At 41.5% G+C, this 14759-nt stretch overlaps 1 protein-coding gene across 1 annotated transcript in view; it reads left to right on the top strand.

Moving 5' to 3' along the window:
- ANKEF1 (ankyrin repeat and EF-hand domain containing 1) overlaps window positions 1–10686 on the top strand; it is a 56455-nt gene extending 45769 nt beyond the window's left edge. Inside the window, exon 11 of the transcript XR_005984470.1 lies at window positions 10570–10686. The gene's annotated coding sequence lies outside the window, so the exon portion shown is untranslated. The remainder of the gene's footprint in view (window positions 1–10569) is intronic.
- Window positions 10687–14759: the final 4073 nt, after the last annotated feature.

A 14759-nucleotide genomic window follows, 5' to 3' on the forward strand; every position in this document is an offset into this window, starting at 1 on the left:
GAGAGAAGTCTTGTTTGATAAATAGCAAAGGAGTGTTTAGTTTTAACTTCTAATAAATGCAAAGCATATGGATTTAAAGAAGAAAATAAAAAGAAATTCTAAAATAATGTTGGTTTCTACCTTTCTCTTTGCTTTTTTCTCAAATATTTATGCTCTACTTATAAATATGCACCTGCATAAATTATGACTAAAGCTATTTTTACTGCTTCACAGTAAATTTTTACTAAATTTTTACTAATTTTACTAATTTTTTACTAATATTTTACTAAATATATGGAACTTTAATCTCTGGTGTATCATGTACCAAAGGATAATAGATTTGGCAACAGAAATAGTTACATTCCGTTAAAAACCAACTCTATAATTCACAACTGGACTTAGGTTCTCTTCCCAGTCCAATGATACACTTAACTTCCAAAAAGTCTAAGACAAATTTTTTAGTTTTATAATTTGGAGAGTTATATTTTTCCATTTTAAATGATAGATTCTTGTATGTATGTTGTTTTCCATGGGTTCTCAGAATAACTAAGTGGCTTGACAATAAATATGATTTGAGTAAGTTCAGTAATCTCTTGATAGAAGGTGGTTTGATTATTTGACTATTCCAATTATTCAATCATGTTCTTTAATTTTTAAATACTTAAATATAACTTTTTTATTATAAAAGGAATACATACTCATACAGGAAAAAGGCAAATTAGAAGGAAAAAGAAAAAAAGTCACCTCTTATCCAACTCTAGAGAAAATCACTGATCACCCCTTAAGGACTTTATTCCAGTCTTTTTGCTCTGCACACATTTGCCATAAAGGTAAATGCAAATGCAATATAACATACAATGTTTCTTAACCTTTGTTTCTAGTTATAAATGTAATCCATTTGGCTCCTTATACAGAATTTGGGGAATATAAAAATTAAGACAAAGACATCATCCAGGGGAAAACTACCAGAAATCACTACTATTAATATTTTAGTGCTTCCAATAAAAGCAATCATTACCTAGCTACTTCAGAGTTCAATCAAAAGGTATATTCCATAGAACCGTCTTCAGCAGCATGATTAGATTTTCCAGTGTGCTGAATATTTATTCACTTCTGAGTTGGAGCACCTGCATTCATCATGAATTCACAATATGAGGCAACTACACTATGTTACATCCTGATGTTACAAGATAAACCCAGCCTGTTCTTACCAAAAACTCCAGGTTTGGGGAAGTTGTAGTGTAGGAAATTATTTCAATACAGAGTGATTAGTGCTAGCATTTGAGATAAGCTCAAGATGCAGTGGAGCATAAACCTATCCTGCTGGGGAAGGAAATGTGAGGGAAAACCAGCTTCCTGGAAGCTATGCAGTAGGGATTTGCTCTGAGGGATGGGTGTAGCCAAAGACTGGGAGGAAGAGAACCAGCAGGGAGCATATTCTACCCAAGAACAAAGTTAACCCCACAAGGTTGGAAGATAGATCAAGAAGGGAGAAGTTAGCATCAACTTTGTATTTTCATAGTAAGGAGTCTGAATTTTATGCAGATGGCAAGGAGGCAAACAATTAAGATGACATGATCAGGTGTGCATGTAAGAGAATGCATTCTAGTAGGAAGGGATGAGAGACCTGGCAAGGGGGGATGGTGAGGGGGCACAATAAACTATGATACTGTTCAGACTAGAAATGGAGAGGGCCTGTGTGAAGGCAGCTGTGACAGTGACTACTGGGTTTGTCAAAGAAGCTTAGGGTATCCCATACCCCTTCATGTGCCCCTTGGGGATCAACCTTAGATGTTGACTATAATTGAAATCAGAACACAAGGAACCTGTGCTAGATCACATATGGAGAACAAATGGCTTGGGTTGGTTACCTCAAAGACCCTTCTAGAGCAATGTGACCACTGCAGAACTAGAAAGATACTCCTTTATGTCAGGATGATTTTATTGGAGCTTCAGGTTGAAAGGAGAGTAAAGCTATTCAATACAGTTACTGAATCATAGTCATTCATAGTACATTAATGAGATGGTGACCCAAATGGGTACACATTTGCTGGATAAACAAATACGTTGGTTAGGGGATGAGGATTTCACAGATGTCAGGAGACATTGAGGTTCAATATAAATTGTTTTCTTTTCCCATGTGGGTTGGTAATGTGGTTTATTTTGCAGAGTTCCCTTAATTAAGATGACCAACACAGAAAGCTATCCAAATATTTTAGCACAGCACTCACAACTGTCTGTAATTTGGCCCCCGAATACTTTTCTTTAAACTGAAAGTTGTTTGAATTGCCTTGAGGAGGATAATGAGCTTGCCATCACTGGAAGTATTTTTTTTTTAAGAGGGCTGAAAAACCACAGGAGGAGAGGTTTTAGGTGGATTAAAATACTGGTTTGCAGCTTTGAGGTGAGGATTTTTTTTCCTGTTGTAGTTATGTAAAGATATGCTTATGTATTACTTTTTTTCTTTCCTGTTCTCCAGTACCACATAAACAAAGTCAATGAAGTTGGTATGAGATTTCAGATATAAGGTCAGAAACCCAGATACCTAGAATTCCTTAAACACATATATTTGAAGTCTGCATACAGCTTGACTAGGTTGGATCTTCTTATAAAGAAGAAAATGTTTTATTCATTCAACCTTAATTGAGAGCTAACTCTATGTCTAGATACGGAAAAAAATAGGTCACAGTAAAGGGCTACTGAAAATTGAATCAAATTACAGAGTACAAGTGTCTATTCTCATTGTAAAGCCTTTTTAATGAAAGAAAAGTTGATGGAAATAATCCATAATAGTATGTAAAAACAGTTTTCCATCAAAGGAAATTCATCACAGTGTGATAAAGTAGAAAACCATCATGTGCAGAGAGGGTGACAAGTCCAAATACACATTATGTGTATTGGAGATTATGATTTTTTCAAAAGTCAGAATCATCAGAGAAAGCCCAAGGAAGGGCAATGCCATCAATGGTGGAATACGATGGAAGGGGACACTCCATTGTCTGATGACAAGTAATGCTGTCTCTACCTGGAAGATTTCAGGAAATCTTTTAGGAACTGAGGTCTGAGCTGGATTCATAATTCTTTGAAGTTTTTAGTATTCCCTCTAACACTGCTGACTGAATTTGCTCAGGATGAAGCCACAAGTCCCTTGGGAGTGTGTTACACTGGAAAGAAAAGATGTGTGACTCAGGCAATTTGACAGTGACTCCCATTGCAAGAAAAAAATCTGTGGCACAAGGTCTTTGGGGAAGACTTTCTTTCTCATTTAAGTCCTTTTCAATGCCCTGCAATTACTCACAGAGTGAGTGACACTCACAGAGTGTTAAGAACCTAGGAAAAACTTCAAGATTAGTATCTGAGACATACGGAATTACCTTTGGGCTGAGGGGCAAGACAAAGTGGGAAAGTTTATAACCAGACAAATTGGGGCAAGTCCAGTCTCAGGTATCTGAATTATCATTCCCACCAATGTTTTAGAGTAGATTGAGAATTTCTGTGTCTCCAATGAGATTTTTTTTTCTAAGAAACTAGATTAGAAAAGAAAGAAAGAAAAGAAAAGAAAAGAAAAGAAAAGAAAGAAGAAAGAAAGAAACTAGATTAGAGGGCGGCCCGGGTAGGTCAGCGGTTTAGCGCTGCCTTCAGCCCAGGGCCTGATCCTGGGGACCCGGGATGAAGTCCCACATCAGGCTCCCTGCTTCTCCCTCTGCCTGTGTCTCTGCCTCTCTCTCTCTCTCTCTCTCTCTCTCTCTCTTTCTCATAAATAAATAAAATCTTAAAAAAACAAAAAAGAAACTAGATTAGAGAAACCTAGGATGGAAGATGGAAACTGTCAAAGCAGTGATTGGTGAAAATGGAATTGGCAAATGTGACTAATGGGTGGGCATAGAGAAATGCGAAGCACAATGTTAAAATGGGATCAAATGAAAAATCTGAAATTGTATCCTGCAGGAGACAAACAAAACAATTTCATTCTGAATGAGAACAGGATTGCTAAGAATCACTCTTCAAGCAATCTAGGATTTAAATCTCCATGCAGCCCGGGTGGCTCCCCGGTTTAGCGCCACCTTCAGCCCAGAGCCTGATCCTGGAGACCCGGGATCGAGTCCCACGTTGGGCTCCCTGCATGGAGCCTGCTTCTCCCTCTGCCTGTGTCTCTGTCTCTCCCTCTCTCTGTCTCTCATGAATAAATAAATAAAACCTTTAAAAAATAAAAAAAAATAAATTTCCATGTTCTGCACTCAAAAATTGAATGGACAAACTAATGCCCAAGATTTTAGGACCATGCTCCCTTCTTCATATGTCTAGCTTCTTCCCATCCTCCAAGTTCAACATTAAAATTATATCCTTACATAAAGTTCTCCATGACTACTAAGCAATGTGGGCTTACATAGTTCTTTGGAATACAAAGCACAGGTGTTTCAAAGTGAAATTATTAGAAAACTATCCGCCCCAAATTCTGTTCATTGAAATATGCATTCATTGATAGTACACCTGTGCCCTGCCCAGCTTCTGCTGGCCCTCTCTTCTGATTGTTATTTTCATGGAACAGTCTCTAATAAACCATCTGCAACTCTCCCTAAGGGCTTTCTCTGGCTGCAGGAGGATGATCCAGTGTGCAAGGAAGGCTGGAAGTATCTGTGAGTTGATGCCTCCAGAAGTAGCTCTTAAGACCTGCCAGTGGGAAGTGTTGGGTAAATACCCCAATCCTCACCTCTCTGGTAGAGCAACTTTGAGGCATGTCATGCAAAATCTCTCCAAAGCCCCCAAAGGCTCGAGCTCCTGCTGCCCACCATGGTTAATTCTGCTCATTAACACACTTTTGATGGCTTTTCCTCCTTTCCTTGTCTTACCTCCTTACTCACCTTCACCTCTGAGTGGTTCCTAGGACCACTCTCCATATAAACTACTTGCACTTATACCCTTATCTCACACTCTACTTTTGGGGAGAACAACATGAGAAAATGAGCCAAATGCTAAAGAAAGTAGATTAAGAGGAGTTTGAGCCAACAACAGCTAATGATTAAGAAGCAAGCATTGCTCCAAGTAAGAGCTATAGATGATCCCACTGGGGAGGACTTCTCAGGGTTTCCCCAAGCCTTGTGGGAATTCCTTCTATCCACCTGTGTGCAGCTGTGAAATACTTAGTGGAAGCTGACTTTCACTGGAATCCTGAATTACTGTTTTCAGTAAACTTCAATAGTGTACTACCTAAAATATACGAATTCCAAAGTTTAGTAATAGTGAATTCTTCATATAGTAGTTTACTAGTATATAGCACTTGCTTATATATAAAAAAGTAAAGTGATATATGGTGTATCATTTGCTCATAATAAAGAAAAAGCTCTCAACATTTCATCAGTTTGAGCCTTTAAGACTCCTGAAAGCCTCGTAAATTCTGGTCCATACTTCGACAATTCCCACCCTACATAGAGGTCACGTTGGGTAAAAACCCCACTACTGCAAGCAAATGCCCACTGCTTTCTTGGCAGCCTGACCCTGTTTATTTTTTTAAAACAGTATGTTCCTAGTCTTTGAAAGAGCAAACATGCCTTTAGGGAAAAGAGGAAATGAAAAGCACACAGCAGTCTTATTGATGTTGGGTTTAATATTTACTTTTCTCTCTTCTTGGGTCAAGGCTGTGAGTGTACACTGGGCTCTGGCTGATCCTTATCACATTCCTTCAACAGTCATCCTTCAGGAAATCCTGCTTTCTAGAGGGAAAACCTGAAAGTACCCGGGAGGAATCAGCCACACTTATGCTGTTCTTTGGTTCTCTATTTGGGGTGGGTGAAGGTGGGGCACACAGATGTTAAAGCATTCACTGTTTGCAGAGAACTTCCTTTGGGTCTAGATTTCCTCTACCACCTGGAAGCCATTTTTCTAGTTGCTTATGTGTTTTTGCAAGTTCATCTCCAGCTACTAGGCTACAGAGAAGTTGAGGGCAAGGGTCTTGCCTAAATGCATCCTTGGGACAGGGCAGAGTGAAAACACCACCCTTGCCTGGGGTTAAGGACGAAAGCAAACCTGAGACCTGACTTCCACTGCAGCACCTCCTGCAGGCTCCACCAACTTAGTCTGAATCCACACCCTGCTTGACTTCATTCCCTACCCCCTTGCTTCCTCTATTTCTTTATGGTCTCCCTGGAGCTCTCCTTTAAGAAACCATTTGCACATGATTCTCATCTCAAGGTTTTCTTCTGTGGATCACCAGCTAGGAGGTCAACTCTTAGGACTAAAGAGTTGGAGCACTGGCAATATGCAAATTAATGGCTACCATTTTGTCTTAGTCAAGGGTCCTTGATTTCCATGGAGGAGAAACCCACTCTAATTAGTTTGAATGGGAAGTTTACAGAAATATACCATGCCCTGGGGTTTGGGGATTAGAAAGTTATCTGCAAATTTTGGGGGCCACATGGTCTCCTCCCTTCTCTGATTCTCTCAATGCATAAACTCATTTTGCTGCAGTTCAGTATTTCCTATGAAGCTTTAATGTAATTGTTTGCACATGGCTGTGGCTTACTAAGGAAACAAAACCACTTGCCCTCATTCTACAGAAAACCAGCTGATTCGAACTCTTACTGCCTTAGGTCCAAATGTCAAATACCAGGGAAAAACAAAACAAAACAAAACAAAACCCCAAAACCCAAACACCAGAATCTAATTAGCCCACCTGAGGTCAGATGTCTTCCCCATCTCAATCGGATGCAACTGTGGAAGCAGGGTCCTCTTCTGAGACACAGCCACTTCTTCAGCAGTACTGTGGCATGGGTGGACTTTTTCACATGGGATTATAGGCTTAAGGCAATGACAGACATCTCTAGGAGAATAGTAAACCAAGACTTTTTTTGTTCTGCCTTCAAACCTCTCAGGATGGCCCTGTCCTACAGCATGAAGATTCTCACTCTTGAATAGGTCTCATCTACTCCAATCACATGGGCTTGTTCACTATCAACACGCTAGGCTAACTTTGTCTCCATGCTGAATTTTTTTTTTTCAGTTCCTCCAGCTATACGGGCTTTGTCTCTGTTTCTACAAACACTTTCCTTCCTTTATTTCTTGCTTTCTCCATGAAGTTTTTCCCATCCTACCCTAACACCTATAGCAGCATTATATTTTGCTCATTTGCCCAGATTACATAATGAAGTCAGGGCTATCTTCACTATTTGATAAGCACCTCAGAATCAGGGAGAGACCATGCCTCCTACTTTTGCTGCTTCCTCTACAGCACCTTGCATCATTCTGAGCACACAGCAAAACATAGCTGCTCCTGCTTAACATGCCAGTTGGAGTAGATTAGCCTTTTCTCCAACACTTATTTCAATGCCTTACTCAGGCTGAAACACAAAGTTGTTTGTCTTATTGTCTCAAATTTTACCACTACAATGTGAGTTTGCTCTACTTCCAACTGCCAGTATCTGCATCTCTTTGCCAGAGGGCTTTCTTCCAAACAGCAGAAAGCCACTCTGGCCTCAGCACAGTTGACTGACAGTCTGGGAAATTAATTACTGGTAGGCCTCCACCAACAATCCTTAGGGACTGGTGGATATACAGCCCAGCTCCCCTGTCCTAGACAGATCAACTCTGGGTCTTCTACATGGCTCCCAGAGTTCCCCAGTGGGCTTGGGCTCCAGTTGCCCATAGTGGTAACTTAACTTGGTAATGCAGTTTTTTTTATATAAAGATTTTATTTATTCATAAGAGACAGAGAGAGAAAGAGATGTAGGCAGAGAAAGAAGCAGGCTCCATGCTGGGAGCCCGATGTGGGACTCAATCCCGGGACTCCAGGATCACACCCTGGGCCCAAGGCAGACACCTAACCACTGAGCCACTCAGGCATCCCGGTAATGCAGTCTTTATCATTGCCTTCCCTTCCTATCTCATTCCCCACTTCCCTACTAAGTGTTTCCTGTGATCACCTCCCAAAAAAACTGCTTACTTTATCTTCTTTCTGGGTCTACTTTTGAGTGAACCTAATCTAAGATGAAACTGAATAAATATTTATGGAATAAATGAAAAGGCAATTTTCACCTTCTCCCTTACAGAGAAGCCAGGCCAGGGACAGGGTTGAATTTCTCAAGACTGGGAGAATAGAAGACTCAACTCTGCATACCTCAAAAGTGGAAGCATCCATAAAAGGGAGGCTGCATGAGAATGAGTTTAAAACCAAGAACGCTACATCTTGGGGGCAGTTGTGAAGTTCACAGCCTACAGCTGGGCATAGAGAAAGCAGGTGCCGACAATACAGCTGCCCACAACTTGCCAGCTCAATTTGGGATGGGTAATAGGTCTTCGCAGCCCAATAACAATACCCCTACTTGTCTTGGTTTCCACTAGTCCAAGAAAAAGAAAAATCAGCCAGGAAAAAAAATAACTATGATTAGATGTTTTGCTAAATTCATAAACAATGTTTGACTTGAGCTATGAAGTCAGAGAAATGTCCCCTTTCTCATATCTTAAGTTTCGAAACAATTTCTAGCTCCTGAAATCACTTTTCAGAAACAAAGCATACAAAAGCCCTACAAAAGGATGACAGGAAAAAAAGCAGTTAACCTCTGATAAACTGGAAGAGCAGCTTGAATATTTCTAATGGTTAATTGCACAATTCAACTTCTTGAACATTTAATGTGTTATTCCTTTGTTTGCTGGAGGAATGCAATTGCTCAGTGAAATGTGGAAAGACTTGACAAGAACTGTTTTCATGATTATCTACCAACTTTGCTTTATCTTGTTTGCTTAATCAAATGCCTACTTGTGATCTCTTTGCAAAGTTCTGAGTTTCATTACCTCTCTCCTTAAAGAGAAGCTGATCTGCTTGGGAAGGAAGGCTTGCTCCTCATAGGTCAGTGAACATGAGTATTTTCTAATAATTAGTTCCAAGCCCCAGTTTCTAGACAACTAACCAGTTCAGCAAAATTTTACTTCATAAGAAACTGACCTATTTTCAGCAGAATCTCTGCAACTAGTACAAAGTGTAATATCTCATAGAACTGTGTTAGTCTGTCATTATCGCAAAATGATTTTGCGATAGCAAAGCAACAATTAGAGCAAGTGATGCTTGTCTCTTCATTGGGAGAAATATCTGCAAGGCAGCTCTATCATAACTTTAATTTGAGACCTGCCTGGCTGTCCTGATGAGAACCATCTTAGCGAACTGGTAAAATTTTCATTGCATTCTATTGTAAAAATGTATAGCAAGTTTTCTGCTCAGCTATGCATAATCAGATGAGGAACACCCTCACTGCTATAGACTTGAACATGCATAAAAATGTTGCCTTCTCAGAAAAATAGCATGCTAAATGAAGGGGTTTACATCCGTGCTAGATAGATGGAGAGAGCCGTTGGTTTAACAGATGGAGTGTATCTTCTATTATAAATTATCATGGTAGCCAGAATAATGGGCCTTTCTCTCAAAATGTCCACATCCTAATCCCCAGGACCTGTGGATATGTTACCCTGCATAGCAAAAAGGGGATTTGCAGATGTGATTAAATTAAGGCTTTTGAGATGTGGCATTATCCTGATTATCTGGGTAGGTCCAACCTAATTACATGGATCCTTAAAATCATACAAACTTTCCTGCTGCAGTCAGAGGGAAATATGACTACAGAAGAATGGCCAAAGATGTGTAATCTTGCTGGCTTTGAAGATGGATAAAGGGGCCAAAAGGAATGTGGCTGGCTTCTAGAAGCTGGTAGAGACAGAAGAAAACAGATTCTCTTCTAGAACCTCCAGAAAGGATGGCTACACTGCTGACATCTTAATTTTAGCTCCATAAGACCTAGGTCAGACTTCTGACCTCCAGAACTGTAAGATAATAAGTTGGTATTGTTTTAAGCCACCAAATCCAGTGATTTGTTGCAGTAGCAACAGAAAACTAATGATATTTATACAATCCCTGAAAAAAACCTTAAGAAAAAATATATTATGCTAAAGCTCATTTCTTCTCCCCCAAAATGTCCAGAAGTGTGGTTTTTCTTTTCTCCTTCATGTTATGGCCTCTCTTCTTTTTGTAAAAGAATAAAATATTCATTAGAGTTGTACATCAGGTCCCCTTTAATCTTAACCCCCAGTGGCATTCTCTGATCCAGTCCATCAACCATAATCATAATTCAACATATATACATATCCATTTTTAAAATATTAACTGTAAGTCCATAATCAATTTACAGCATTATTTTAGGTGCCTTTTCTAAATTTTTACATATAAGGTCATAGAATAAAGGGTTGTTTGACAAGAGCTGGAAAACTAAAGACACAAAAGCCACTACCAAAGAGGACACATCTTCAGAAAGAAAGAGGGGAGAAGATAAGCTTCTTGTCTTCTCCCTATCTTCAGTGTACTGTCCCATCCTATCTCCTACCCATACCTACCAGGGCTGAACTGACCCAGAAGCCAGTTGGCTGGAAAGTCTGAGAAACTCCTCCTTGCAGGAGGAGCCTTCTGCAATGCAGAGGAGAGCATAAGTGTGGAGAATGGTTCAGAGAGCAAGCAGGCAAATGGCTAGCACATGGTTTGAGGGCTATATTCTGGATTTACAATGAAGTCCTTTAAAAAACAAACAAACAAACAAACAATCTTTTGTTTTTCAGCTTTCCAGGGTGAAGAGCATATGTTTGTTTTGTTGTTTGTGCCAAGGGATCTTTGAATGCTTAAAAGGAAAATCTGAAGGGAATCTCTACCGTGCAGGAGGGGACCTACTGGGCCAGGAGCCTCCCAGTTGGCAGGTCCCTTGCAGCTTGAGCCCATATTCACCATTTTGCTGCAACTGTATCTTCCAGCTTGAGAGGAAAGAAGCACTCTAGAGTGATGATGTCTGGAAAGTGGAAAAAATGAAACAAAGCAGAGTTTTCCCAGGGTTGCCAGTTGATTTCATTAAAATATCAGACATGTATAATATTAAAATTAAAATTAAAAATTAACATTAAAAATAATTTTAAAAATTAACAAAACAGCAACCAAAGAAATACAATAAGGGAAGATTTCTGGAAATAATCTAGAACATCTAATATTTTGCATTAAATATTACCCCATTTTTTATTTTTTAGGAACTTATGTTTTATACCCTTAACTATAAAAGTATCAAATAAAGAACAAGCAGAAGGTTTGTTCATTGATCAAATAATGACATGAAAAATAAAAACTACTTAGATGGTTCTAGACTTTTATAAGAAGACTAACATAAGAAGGGTTGCTGACACATTTCTTTAATGCTTTTTCCAGAGTACAGGTACAAATCCTGAGCACTGTCAGAACAAAACACCATGACTATAGGTTTGGTGAACTCTGCCTTACATAGTACAAGTAGGGTCTTCAAATCACTGATTTGGTTACACAGAAACTGTAAACCAGCACTGTCCAATAGAAATATAATGTGAGCCATGTTTGAGAAAGTAAAAGGAAACATGTAAATTTTTAAAATACTTTTAGGGGGGCCTGGGTAGCTCAATTAATTGAGCCTCCAACTCTTGGTTTTGGCTCAGGTCATGATCTCAGGGTCATGAGATTGAGCCCTGCATCTAGCTGCGCGCTCAGTGTGGAGTGGACTTAAGATGGTCTGCTTCTCCCTGTGCCCCTCCCTTGACTCCCCACTCGCTCTCCTCGTCCTGTGCCCCTCCCCTCCACTCTCTCAAATCTTTAAAACACTTTTAACTCACTATATCAAAAATATTTCAACATGTGGTCAATATAAAAATTAAACATTTTTGCTTCTTTTCAAATCTAATCTTTTAAATCTTATGTGTATTTTATGCTTATACCATATGTCAATTCAGATACTACATTTTTATCAGAAATACTGGATCAGTATTTAGATTTACAAAGTACAGTAGGTAAGAAAAATTCATATACTCAAGTTGTTCCAAGCATGCATAAAAATATTTTCCAATAACGAAATCAAATATGCACTTTAATTTTTAACTGAAATTAAATAAATAAATAATTCAGCTTCCAACTCACAATGGCTACATTTGCTGTGCTCAGTAGACAGCAATGGTTCACGGCTACCACACTGAACAGCAAAACACTGCCACAGCTGTCAGAACATGTCAGATTTTTCCACTTTCAAACTTTTGTATGCTGATTTTCTATGTGACCTGTTTTCTCTTTAAAATGATGAGCCTACAGCCTTTAAATGAAAAGGAACTGTTCTTGGTATTGGTGTCAATAAGGAATTGAAGGTTCAAGGAGCAAAGCTCCATGTAAGAATAGGTGGATGTCGGTGGAAGCTTCAGAGAAAGGAAATCAGCCTAACTTTCCAAGATCTGTTGCAGAAAGGACGGAGGCTCCCAGGGCAGCAGAATGGTCCAGAAAAGTGATCTGTACACTTTTAGACAGGGTGGTTTGCCACAAATGACAGAAATTTGATTCAAACTGGCTTTGACAGTGAACGTTCTTTATTGGCTCAAGTAACTAAGAAGTCTGCAGGCTCTGTAATGAGAAGCTCAAGTATGGCTAAATCCAGGGCCTCGGGAGGTGCTTGGGTGGCTCAGTCAGTGAAGGGTCTTCCTTTGGCTCAGGTCATGATCCCAGCGATCTGAAGCTGAGTCCCAGGCACCCTGCTCAGCAGGGAGTGTGCTTCTCCCTCTCCCTCTGAGGTTCCCTCTGCTTGTGCTCTCTGGCCATGTGCTGTCAAATAAATAAATCTTTAAAAAAAAAAAAATCCAGGCCTCAAATAACATCATTAGGAATTTATTTCTCTCAGTCTCCCAGCATCAGTGCCCCCCTGGATTGCTTTAAATCTCAGAGTTTCTCCAACCATGGCAAGATAGCCACCAGCTATCCCAGCTTTAACATCCCTACCAGAGGGATCCCTGGGTGGCACAGCGGTTTGGCGCCTGCCTTTGGCCCAGGGCGGGATCCTGGAGACCCGGGATCGAGTCCCACGTCGGGCTCCCAGTGCATGGAGCCTGCTTCTCCCTCTGCCTGTGTCTCTGCCTCTCTCTCTCTCTCTCTCTCTCACTGTGTGCCTATCATAAAAAAAAAAAAAACATCCCTACCAGAAAGAGCAGGCCTAAAAGCCTGAACAAAAGTCTGGATGGTGGATGCTGATTTCTCACCTAGTCCCCAGGCCTGATTGATTGTCCAGCCTTGGAGATAGAGGGTCAGACCTGCTTTTCAAATCACATGCTTTAGATGAGGGACAGTGATTCTCCCAAGGGAAAAATCAAGCTGCTGTACTAGGGAAGAGAAGGGCTGTCGGGCAGGAAAAATCCTTTGTATGTCAAATCAAAAATCTTAGCAATGAGGCTCTTTGGTTCTCCAAAATGGATTACGGTTAGAATTCATGTGGCTTCATGAAGAAGATGGCATCATCTGCCAAGTGCCTCATCTCCTTTTGCCATTAGTCATGTGGAAATCCATACCTTTTCCAAGCTACTCAACCTTGAAGAAGTTGTTTCAACTCACTCTGCTTTCGGGTTTCCATCTGTGAAAGAGGATCAAGAATAGGACTTACCGAGGAGGAGGGGCAAGATGGCTGAGGAGTAGGGTCCCCAAGTCACCTGTCCCCACCAAATTACCTAGATAACCTTCAAATCATCCTGAAAATCTACGAATTCGGCCTGAGATTTAAAGAGAGACCAGCTGGAACGCTACAGTGAGAAGAGTTCGCGCTTCCATCAAGGTAGGAAGACGGGGAAAAAGAAATAAAGGAACAAAAGGCCTCCAAGGGGGAGGGGCCCCGCGAGGAGCCGGGCTGAGGCCGGGGCGAGTGTCCCCAGAACAGGAGAGCCCCGTCCCGGAGGAGCAGGAGCTGCACCAACCTTCCTGGGTGGAAAGGGGCTCGCAGGGAGTTGGAGCAGGACCCAGGAGGGCGGGGATGCCCTTGGGCTCCCTGGGACACTAACAGGCACCTGTGCACCCAGGAGAGTGCGCCGAGCTCCCTAAGGGCTGCAGCGCTCGGCGGGACCCGGAGCAGCTCGGAGGGGCTCGGGCGGCGGCTCCGCGGAGGGGGCTGCGGGGCGGGAGCACGAATCCAACAGCGCAGGCCCCGGAGCACAGGGCGCCGGGACACAGCCCAGGATCCGGCCTCCCCCGGGACAGGCAGAGGCGGGAGGGCCCAGGACAACAAGGACGCTCCTGCCCCGAGCTGAGCAGATGAGCAGCCCCGTCCGGGAGCCTCCAGGCCCTGCAGACGGAGAGCCCTGGAGCTAATGCGGGAGCTGACTCCAGGGTCCCAGAGCTGCCCCCGCCACTGCGGTTGTTCCTCCTGGGGCCTCACGGGGTGGACAACCCCCACTGAGCCCTGCACCAGGCAGGGGGGAGAGCAGCTCCCCCAAGTGCTAACACCTGAAAATCAGCACAACAGGCCCCTCCCCCAGAAGACCAGCTAGACGGACCAGTTCCAGGGGAAGTCAAGGGACTTAAAGTATACAGAATCAGAAGATACTCCCCCGTGTGTGTGTGTGTGTGTGTGTGTGTGTGTGTGTGTGTGTGTGTTTGCCTTTTGATTTCTGTTTGCTTCCCCCCCACACCCTTTTTTTCCTTTCTTTCTCTTTCTCTTCTTTTTTTTTTCTTCCTTTTTTTCTTTTTTCTTTTTCTCTTTCCTTCTTTCTCTCCTCCCTTTTTCTCCTTTTCCCAATACAACTTGTTTTTGGCCACTCTGCACTGAGCACAAAATGACTAGAAGGAAAGCCTCACCTCAAAAGAAAGAATCAGAAACAGTCCTCTCTCCCACAGAGTTACAAAATCTGGATTACAATTCAATGTCAGAAAGCCAATTCAGAAGCACTATTATACAGCTACTGGTGGCTCTAGAAAAAAGCATAAAGGACTCAAGATA

This window comes from Vulpes lagopus, chromosome 18 (assembly GCF_018345385.1).
Source record: "Vulpes lagopus strain Blue_001 chromosome 18, ASM1834538v1, whole genome shotgun sequence".
Taxonomy (NCBI): Eukaryota; Metazoa; Chordata; class Mammalia; order Carnivora; family Canidae; genus Vulpes; species Vulpes lagopus.